At 37.4% G+C, this 11,302-nt stretch overlaps 1 pseudogene; it reads left to right on the top strand.

The window, feature by feature from the left end:
• Positions 1–8,373: 8,373 nt before the first annotated feature.
• LOC115730174 lies at positions 8,374–10,940 on the top strand (annotated as a pseudogene).
• Positions 10,941–11,302: the final 362 nt, after the last annotated feature.

Raw genomic sequence — 11,302 nt, 5'->3', positions numbered from 1 at the left:
TAATTCCTTTTTCTTTGGGTTGTCTATATAGCTATCTCGCCGATTTTTTTCTTCTTGGGATGTTGGAATCGAGAGGCTGTAGAGCGAGGGCGACACTTGGATAAAAGAGACTATCGTTCGTAGATAAACAATAAAGGCTTTAGGCATTCGGAATATTAAACTACCAGACTTCATTTCAAGATAATTTACGTGTATTTTCAACTTTATCGTTTGCCGCGCCACCGTAAGCCTCGACCGGCTTGCACAGGCAGAGAAGGGGCCACAGGGAGAGGACGGGGTTGAGAGCGTCGGTGGCGGAGTCGGGGTTATGCTGCTGAGTTGAGTTAGGCGCCGGGTGGTTGAGTTGGAGTTGGCATCGCGCGGTGGCTCATTGTTATTGGGGTGGCTGGCTCGATATATAATTCTCCTGTGAATCGTACACATTGATTTGGTAGATTGAGCTAATCGTAGTGTAGTAAATACAGTTGTATAAGATTAACTCGGAGGATACCCATGTGTTGCACGGTCGTGTATATTTGATTAAAAGTTATTCGTTAACTTATATCCTATTTCATATAAATCTCTATTTTTTAAACAAAATAAAGAAGAAATTTTTAGTTCATATGCTTTACTCTAAAATATGGGGACTTTGCGAAAGTTAAAAAATTCCTAATTATTATTGCTATAAGACATATACATATATTTATGTGATCAATGATATCATCTCAATATTTTGAGAAAATAGTAAAAATCATCTAAGAAAATACTTTATAGGAAAATTTATAGAAAATGTTAGAATATTCATGCAATGGTTATTTTGCAACATTGAAACTCATTAAGAATTATGTTTTTTTGTCAAAAAATAAATTAAAAAAATTCATGGTATTGAATGAGACAAGCACAAATTCTAGGTGGAAGCAAACAGAGTGGAGGGTACCAGAAAAATAGTACTTGCAAGAAGAATGGTTAATCCCTTGCAAATAATAAGAAGCTGCAGAAAATGTTAGAATTCTCAATAATTGCTAATTTGCCAAAAAAAAAAAACCTAATGTCATAAGAACTAATATTTTCCTTCCGTTGGACAAAACTAACAGTATTGAATGAGGCAAGTACAAACCCAAATGGGAAGCAAAATGTGTAGATAGTCCGGAAGGAAATACTCTTTGTAACGAGAATAATGAATTGATTGCACATCAGAGTATCATGTGTGACTTTTTTGAGATACTTCTTAAGAAAAACTTTGTTATTACATATTTAATTATTGAATAAAGAGTCTATGTTGACATTTCTTGATTGCATCTAGAGTGCTGGAGTGCTATTTGAACTTCCATGTCATGACTTACTAGCGCCACAAATCGACCGATAGAAGACAATGAGAGCACATATAAAGTAGTAACTCGTGATGGAAATAAAAACAGGAATATTCGCTAAGCACATAAAATCCACAATACTTAGTCAATGTCGTCCAACTAGGGAAAGATGAACATCCGCTCAAAATTCCTTCGTAACGGACCGACTTTACCACTTTTTCCACATGAGAAATTTTGAGCAATGTTAGTGCTATAGGGCTAGACTAAGATTGGGCATTTTCACATGGGTATTCAAATATATGCAAGTCTTTGTATTTTTTTTTTTTTAAATCTCTTCGCGCGATCCTACGGTATTCAATAACATTCAATGATAATTGTGTAATATGGAAATACTTATCCGAGTTTTCATTTTCAGCGATATCCGTGACTAAGGCTTTTACTTTGTCAATATTTTATATTCTTTGTGTGTTTACAATATAAGTTGTGGTCAGTAAATTGTAGTAGAGAATGGTGGTCATTATAGGTAAAGATTGAATACAATCATTCCATTGTGAATGTAGGTGGAACCTAAGTAGAACCTGGAGCTGGCCCTAAAACCTATGACGGGGTATGTTCTAGGTTTCATGTTATTCAAGGCAGAATCCACATGGTAGAATTTGGATAGATCCTGGAACTATGAGTGAGCATGGTTCCAAGATAAAACTAAGAACCTAGAACCAGAACATGTGGGAATCGGTCCTATTTCCGGTTTCAAGGTATGTAGGGTAGGTTTCAAATTGCAAAAATTGAAAAACCTATTCTAACATGCAGGTTTCAAGTTCCATACTTGGACTTGGAACCTGGATCCTCAAATAAATTGTTGTATTTTTCTTGATATATATCTTTGCACGATCCTATAATGTTCTATTGCATCCCATAATGAGTGCATAATATGGAGCCAAACAAATTTTTAGGTTTTAGGTTCCAAAAAATGAGGAACCTATTCGAAAGGGTTGACTTCAAGTTCCAAATGTAACATGTATGGAACTTGCAACTGCTCTCCTTTACTTCTCCTTAGCGGTTGTAGCATTCATTCTCATTTTGCTTAGGCTAAAAATGAAAAAAGATAAGAAAAAAAAGAAAAGAAATTAGTAGGTTCCCGAGTACCACGAAACCAACCGTAGAATCTGTGACAAGTTAGATTCCAGGTTTCGAGGTATGATGAGTAAGTCCCCGATTCAAAAAATAAAGGACCTGTTTCAATGAATATGTTCTAGGTTTCAGGTGGAACATATAAGAAACATGAAATCGCTTGCCCTTACCTAGAACCCAGCGCTCCCACTTCCGAGCTTGTACCAAAGACAAACTTCACCTCCAAATCCGATTAGCAATTGTGTTTTTATTGTGATTTGGCCCCCACATATTGTGTCTGTAATTAGTGATCTATGTATGATTTTTCTTTGGAGGAGTATATGAAAAAGAGAAAAGAAATTGAATCTATTTTGATGAAAGTCAATTCAATGTCAACCTAAAAATTTGCAGGGACTAAAGGAGGCTGAAGACTAAAATCTGCTGGAAACCCGACCTAAACGCCGCGATTGGCGGGGGAATCGAATTTCACGTGCTTGACCGAAAGTTAATCAAATGTTTCTCCAAGGAGTTCCATTACATCTGCGAGTTTTGATCTAGTCTTGATTTGACTAAACAAAGGTCTCGACGTGATGATGTCTGCTTTCTTATGTGTCTGTTCTCTAGAAGGTGCACCAAGACGAACCGACCCAAAAAAAAATTAAAAGAAGCCTAATTTTTATTGTAAAGAATCAACGGACGGTGATTGTGCATATCGTAACACTTCCTTATTTGATTATTTAATAATTGCTTTCGAAACACTTTTTCATAAAACACTAGACAATCAAAACATTTTATGGGTGATAGGGGATTCATGTGGTGGCGCAGATCTCTATGGGTATTCTAGTACAGATTTTGCCAACAAGTATGTCCAGCAGGGCACTTGTTTATCAAAAAAGTATCAAAAAAATCTTGAATTTATTACATTGATGTCAATTCAATCATAAATTTTTTATTGTTGACAATTTAATTCTAAACCTTTTTAATTTGCGCTAATTGAGTCTATTGGGTCAATTTTAGGAGGAAATCGCTAACGTGGACGCCGGTTGTTTGACGTGGCACGATCAGCGCTAATGTGGACATCTTTTTTTATATTTTATATTTTCTGATTTTTTTCTATTTTTTTCCCTCTTTCTTTTATGTATTCTACTATTCTTTTGATTGAGGGCTGGCGATGGTTGTCTGGTCGACCATTGCTGGCCCCAGCTGAGCGTTGGCGACTCCCCTGCACTGGGTGAGGCCATCGCAGCCCTTGCCTCTCGCTAGACAAGGACTTGTGGACCCTTAATGTGGTCGGTAAGAGCCACGAGCCCTCGCTCAAATCTGGCAACTTGCTTAGTAATATAATTTCTTAATAATAATAAATTTTGCTAAATTGGATCAAATATGAGAGTATTTTAGTAATGTGGGTCGGGTATGGGTCGGGTATGGATTTGATCGGATATGGATTGTTAGATTCGTACTACATGAAAATGGGTCAATATGGGTTGGATTATATTCTACCCAACCCAAACCACTTGTTTGACGCCTCTATACTCGACCTATGATACTCTAATGGCACAAAGGGAATCTCAAAGCAAAATCAGAAGTTCTCTGTAATTTGAGGGAACTACAAGATGGAAATAGCTTGCTTACTCTAGCGTCGGGGAGAGGCACCGTATGGAATCTAAACTACCCATCAGACCGAACCTAGTCAGAGATTGTGGCCTTGTAGATGAGGTTTTTATACTAGATATATGGAGTTGGACACGTATATAATGTATGTACTCAGAGTATCAGTCCCCCCAGCAAGCAAAGGCTTGGATGTATGCTATCTCAAGGGGAATGGATTTAGTTGCAGGGAATAAGTGGGAATAAGTATGTTGGGCGATAAAGACAGATTCCATTTATCTTGCACAAGTTCATCATTTGATTTCCTAACAAGTCCTAGAAGCCTAAAGATTGTAATATTTAACCTCGAAATAGTATATTAACATGAAAGGGATGTCTCGGGGCCGTTATCAGAACCAAATGAGGAGTCTAAGCATGCGACCGCACCACGCGAGGCCAAAATATTTGCGGGAATCATGTTTCGGTATTCGAAGCACCACCAAGCAAGTTTTGGTCATTGATCAATTGAATTTTGTCGTTCAAAGAAACGAATTTCTAAGGCTAGGTGTTAGGAAGTTTAACGGGGGTGGACACACAAGCAAAAGGATAACACCATGTTAAATATTCCGGCCTAAAAGCTTAAATAATTATTATGTGAAGGGAGATCATGTGTATATAAAAAGTATATAAGACTCATTGTCAAACGAACATTAGGATTCCTACGTGCATTCGGCTTGGCTTTTAATTAATATTGTTAGAAAGTCCAATCTAAAAGCTTCAACTATCATATGGAAATAGATCACATAGCACACATATGTAAAGAACATATAAGACTCGGTGTTAAATTGGACTAGAAGTGATAAGGACCCCATTGTCAACGAGTACTATGTGGCCCAAAATGTACTTGAGAGCCACGTCAGATTTGGTAGATTGACCTAATCATAGTGTAGTAAATATGGTTGTATAAGATTAACTAGGAGGATACTCGTGCGTTGCAAGGTCGTGTATATTTGATTAAAAGTTATTCGCTAACTTATATCCTATTTCGCATAAATCTCTATTTTTTAAACAAAATAAAGAAGAAATTTTTAGTTCAGATGTCATACACTAAAATATGGGGACTTTGCGACAGTAAAAAATTCCTAATTATTATTGCTATGTGACATATACATATATTTATGTGATCAATGATATCATCTCAATATTTTGAGAAAATAGTAAAAATCATCTAAGAAAATACTTTATAGGAAAATTTATAGAAAATGTTAGAATATTCAAATAATGGTTATTTTGCAACATTGAAACTCATTAAAAATTATGTTTTTTTGTCAAAAAAAAAAAATCATGGTATTGAATGAGACAAGCACAAATTCTAGGTGGAAGAAAACAGAGTGGAGGGCACCGGAAAAATGCTACTTGCAAGAAGAATGGTTAATCCCTTGCAAATAATAAGAAGCTGCAGAAAATGTTAGAATTCTCAATAATTGCTAATTGGCAACCAAAAAAAAAACAAAACTAATGTCGTAAGAACTAATATTTTCCTTCCGTTGGACAAAACTAATAATAGTATTGAATGAGGCAAGTACAAACCCAAATGGGAAGCAAAATGTGTAGAGAGTCCAAAAGGAAATAATCTTTGTAACGAGAATAATGAATCGATTGTATATCAAAGTAGAGAAAATTACCAAAAAAGTCATAAACCTATTGTACTTGTGCCAATTTAGTCCTAAACTTTTTAATTGTGTCAATTCAGTCCTAAACTTTTTGACAACTTGCCAATTCAATCCCAAACCTTTCAATTATGCCAATTTAGTTCTAAACCTTTTGAAAAATTTTTTAATTTAGTCCTAAATCTTTTGAAATTTTGCCATCTTAGTCCTAAACATATTGTTTGAGTAATTTTTTGGAAGGACTAAATTGGTAATTTATGAAAAGGTTTAGGATTAGTTTGGTAAATCATGAAAATGTTTAGGATCAAATTTACATAATAGAAAGATTCAAGACTGAATTGGCAAGTTATCAAAAGGTTTAGACCCGAATCGGCACAATTGAAAAGTTTAGGATTAAATTGGCATAAATACAATAGATTTAAGACTTTTTTTGGTAATTTTCCCTATCAGAGTATTATGTGGAACTTTTTTCGAGATAATTCTTAAGAAAGACTTTGTTATTACATATTTATATTGAATAAAGAGTCTATGTTGACATTGCTTGATTGCATCTAGAGTGCTGGAGTGCTATTTGAACTTCCATGTCATGACTTAGTAGCGCCACAAATCGACCGATAAAAGACAATGAGAGCACATATAAAGTAGTGACTCGTGATGGAAATAAAAACAGGAATATTCGCTAAGCACATAAAATCCACAAGACTTAGTCAATGTCGTCCAACTAGGGAAAAATGAACTTCCGCTCAAAATTCCTCCATAATGGACTGACTTTACCACTTTTTCTACATGAGAAATTTTGAGCAATGTTAGTGCTATAGGACTAGACTAAGATTGGATATTTTCACATAGGTATTCAAATATATGCAAGTCTTTGTATTTTTTTTTTTATCTCTTCATGTGATCTTGCGGTATTCCATAACGTTTGATGATAATTATGTAATATGAAAATACTTGTCTAAGCTTTCATTTTCAGCGATATCTATGACTGAGACTTTTACTTTGCCAATATTTCATATTCTTTGTGTATTTACAATATAAGTTGACATGGCTTCGCAGATCTCCATGGGTATTCTAATACAGATTTTGTCAACGGGTGCGCCCAGCAGGGCACTTGTTTATCGGGAAAAGTATCAAAAAAATCCTAAATTTATTACATTGATATCAATTCAGTCATAAATTTCTTTTGCTACCAATTTAATTCTAACCCTTTTGAATTTGTGCCAATTGAGTCTATCGGGTCAATTTTAGTAGAAAATCGCTAACGTGGACATCGATCGTTTCACGTGGCATAATTGATGCTAATGTTTTATATTTTTCAATTTTTTCGTGTTTCTTTTATGTATTTTTCTATTCTTTTGATTGAGGGTTGGCGAGGGTCGTCGGGTGACCATTGCTATCCCCAGTGAGCATCGACAACCCTCCTTAGCATTGGGTTAGGTCATCGTGGCCCTCTCTGCCGCTAGGCAAGGGTTCACGGACCCTTGCAATGGTCCGCAAGGGTTGTGAGCCCTTGCCCAGATCTGGTGACTCACCTAGATCCGGCTAGGTGAGGGTGCTACGACCCTCGTCATGGCTAGGTGAGGGTGGCGACGCCCTAGTTGGAGCCCCGCAAGGGCCTTGATGCCCTCTTCCCGGGCCCCGCAGGGTTGTTGGTACTCTCCGTCCCTCAATAAAAAAAATAGTGTGCAGAAAAGAAAAAAATAAAATTTTTTAAAAATATAATAGAATATTGAAAAATATATAAAAAAATCCACGTTAGCGTCAACCGGGCTACATAAGACAACCGACGTTCACGTCGGCGAATTCTAACCAAAATTGGCCGGATGTACTCAATTAGCACAAATATAAAGGGTTTAGGACTAAATTGGTATAAAAAAAGATTTATGATTAAATTAGCATCAATGCAATAGGTTTAAGATTTTTTTGACACTTTTTTCCTTGTTTATCACATTTAATAAGGAGGTTTTTTTTTTTTTTTCAATTTTCAATATATTGATTACACATGACTTGAGAGGGATGGTGTATTGAAAATAAAAAATAGTCTTTATTTGGGTTAACAAAATCCATTTGAAATTTTGACAAATTATTCCTAACAAAGATAGATAATTTAAATACCTGTCAAATTGGGTTATAAACTCATTTCTTAACACATTATGATGGGCTGAGTTCTTATATGAGTTAGTTATATTTAATAAAGTGTGTTATAAATATGTTTAAAAACAATACGAGTGTTAAATGGGTTGTAAATGAGTTTGCAACTTACTTACGCCCAACACTTATCTATGACTTTCTTTTCATCTTCTCTCGCTCTCATTCAATCTCGCACTTACTCATTCCACATTTTCACTTTTATTTGAGTATGGGTTTTCTTAGATTATATTAAATATGGAATTGTTTTAGAAATATGGATTGAGTCAAATATGAATTTGATTGGATATGTGTCACTAGATTTGCAGTCATAAACGGATTGGAATGGGTCTATTTGAGTCGGATCACCAGTTTGACGGGTCTAATAATTAACATGGCGTTGTTGATGTGAAGTATACTCGGTACTTTATCCTTAGAATGAATGTGATGAATATTAACTTATTCTCAGCGATCGTTTCATTAGGTTAAGGAAAGACCGAGTCCAGCGTGCCGTGAGTAAAACCAAGGCAAATTTGCCGGGCTCAAATCAGGCGGATTTGTCAAAAGATCAGACGAACAAGATCCAATGAATGGCGTTGATCAGTTTGAATCAAACGGCTGACAATGCACATAATGTGGGATGGATGGACTATTCCGACAGATTGATGCCTTGTGATTACTGGTTTCTAGTTTCTATTGATTTTTTTTTTTGGTCAGATAGTTTCTATTGATAACGTGCTCGACAATCATCACCGAAAAAATAGACCAAAAAACAAAAAAATGTCATCTCTGAAAAGTCAATATGAGAGAAGTTTTTCTTTTGTCATGTTTTACGAGATCACTACCAATTATTCTAAATATTGAAAATATTAAATGATGAAGAAGGTGTTTTATGTTTAATTATTCTATCACTCCCTTCACGCTTAGTTTGCTCTTTTTACCTAAGTACTAAATGTCAAAATATTTAATTGGGGATGCAGGGGTCTCAAAAGATTTAAACTCTAACCTCATATCATGTCAAATGTAGGACCACTGCCAGGTGTTCTAACAATTTAACCTATGAGATGAATGCATGTTTTAATATTTAATTATTCTATCACTCTTGATCTTTTTTTGTCTTCATTGCTAGTGCTATTTACTTTGTTTGTTGGAGTCGTATGAATTTCCTTTCCTTTTAATCAATAAGGAATATCTCCAAATGGTTAAATCTGTCTATAAACCTTTTACATCCGCGTGTCTGCCATTTCACCACCAAGGCATCTTGAAAGCGACAGAAATATATATTGTAATTGCGTCATTCAGGAAAATGAAATTGAGCTATTCTTTCTTCTAACTTTGAAAAGGTCATATCTATAGTATTTTTGAAAGTTAAAATTTGAATTTGGTAATGAATTTGATTCAAAATCGTTTAATTTTTGTAATTACGTAATATTGATCGATTCTTTCATCGGAATGCCTTGCGTAGTCACTCAAAAGACAAGTAAATATATTGATTGACTTGTGTTTTGTCCCACATTTGAATCGTTCAGCTTCTTAGAAATTTATGTGAAAATCGAGTAGCAAATAATGGTCAAATTTCCATCCTTACGCAAACCCCCAATCCATATAAACCCCTCGAATAAAAACCAAAGAGAAAAGCTCTCTTCAAACGAAATTTAACATTGCACACGGTCAAGTGTCAAGAACAAGAGGCTCCACCTCACGCCATGTCCCAACCTTGTCACTTTGTTGACCCTCCCCACTCCACATGCAGCTGCTTACCCAACCAATGCACGACATTGTTGGCCTGCCGTATTGCTTGGTGGCGGGCACCGGTTCGACCCCGGCTAGACGAGGCCCCTAACGGTGGCCCTAGGCACAACCATGGCCCGCATATGGGGCCGGACCTGTTGCAATTTCGACACCAACGACTAGGGCTAGTGCGAGACCGACGGTTGCAACCGACCCCTGGATTGCCAGGGCTGGGGGAGCCCGCCCAACACGCACCGAATTCGCCCTAAACTAGCCCAACAATCTGGACTCCTTGGACATTTCGCTCATCTGATGGGTTCAACATCCCGATGGACTTCAGCTCTACCAGCCGCGCGTGTCGCAAGATCAGGTGTGCAGCTGACATCAACGGCCAGTGCCCGGCGGAGCTGAAGGTCTCAGGTGGGTGCAACAACCCGTGCGCGGTGTTCAAGACCAACAAGTATTGCTGCACTGACGGGCTGGGGAGCTGTGGTCCGACTACTTTCTTTAAATTCTTCAAGGATGGATGCTTGGATGCTGATAGCTAGGGGTGAGCAAACTGGACCGGACCGGCTAGGCCGGGTTGGCTCGGCCTTGAGGGGGGGGCTTGGTCCCCGATTCCATGGTGGATGGGATCGGACTGGTCGCCCGGACCGTACCGCCTAAAGTATATATAATTACAAGTTAGGTTTAATTCTGACGAGAATAATATTTTATGGCTAGCAATTCATCACACACACACACACACACACACACACACAAAATTAGAAAAAAAATTAGAAATTTTTGAAGAACTAGTTAACCTAATTTTCCCATTTTCTGCTTGACACTCACTTCTCTCCTCTTGCTCGACGCCCGTGTCTCGCTTTCACAACATAGCTTTGCTCAACGCTCGCTCCTCTTGCCTTCGTCTCTCCGCTCGCTCCTCTCGCGGTCCCATCTCTCGCTTATCGGCATCACCGCTCTACTAGCATCTTGCAGCCACCGGCAAGACCTACGTCGGCCATTGGTGTTGTCGACTCATTGCTTCCTCTCCTCGTCTCCATCCTCGCTTGGTCGCTTTGATCACATATGATAGTTGTACGATGGTCATGTATATGTATTATTAGGTTGGATGTTTGAGATTGAAAGTTGTTAGTTTAGATCCAAAGGTTAGGTTTCTATAAGCTACTGGTGTTAGTGGTCTCACTAGGACCGGATCAAAACAGGACCGAACTGCCGGTCCTGTTCGTCTGGTCCTTAGTTCAAAAAATTTGAGGACCGGGACTACCGGTCCGGTCCTTGGTTCCATATTGGAACCGGACCGGCCCGGACCATCAACAGCCCTACATAGAGCTACCCATAAGATGATCAAACCAGCACATTCACTTGCCCAAAGGGTACCAACTATAAGGTCACTTTTTGCCCGTGAGAGATTTGATATGTTAATCCATAGACTAAGAATAAATGTGGGGGGATTAATGAAGTAGCTCATGAGCACAATTGAAACGGTTGTACCATTCAGCATTCACTACTTAAATAATACTACTGGTGACGATTTATATGGATGCGACGATAATAATCATAATGCAAGCAAGTCTTCCACTTGTGTCTTCTCCATGTTATCATCAGTTTTACTTAATTTTGTAATTATAGGTTCTAAACTAAAGATATTGCCTTTTCAGTTGGGGGGATTTGACAATTTATTTAAGATTAAAGTCTGTTCGGGTTTCATAAGATGGTCACGATGAATGTATGTCCCCGTGAAAATAAATTTCCTTTGACCTTTCCGGCCCACCCTTTTGTCTT

The sequence above is a fragment of the Rhodamnia argentea genome, chromosome 9 (assembly GCF_020921035.1).
Source record: "Rhodamnia argentea isolate NSW1041297 chromosome 9, ASM2092103v1, whole genome shotgun sequence".
NCBI classification, from domain to species: domain Eukaryota; kingdom Viridiplantae; phylum Streptophyta; class Magnoliopsida; order Myrtales; family Myrtaceae; genus Rhodamnia; species Rhodamnia argentea.
The sequence above is the reverse complement of the archived record's forward strand: the minus strand, read 5'-3'. Positions and strand labels throughout refer to the sequence as shown.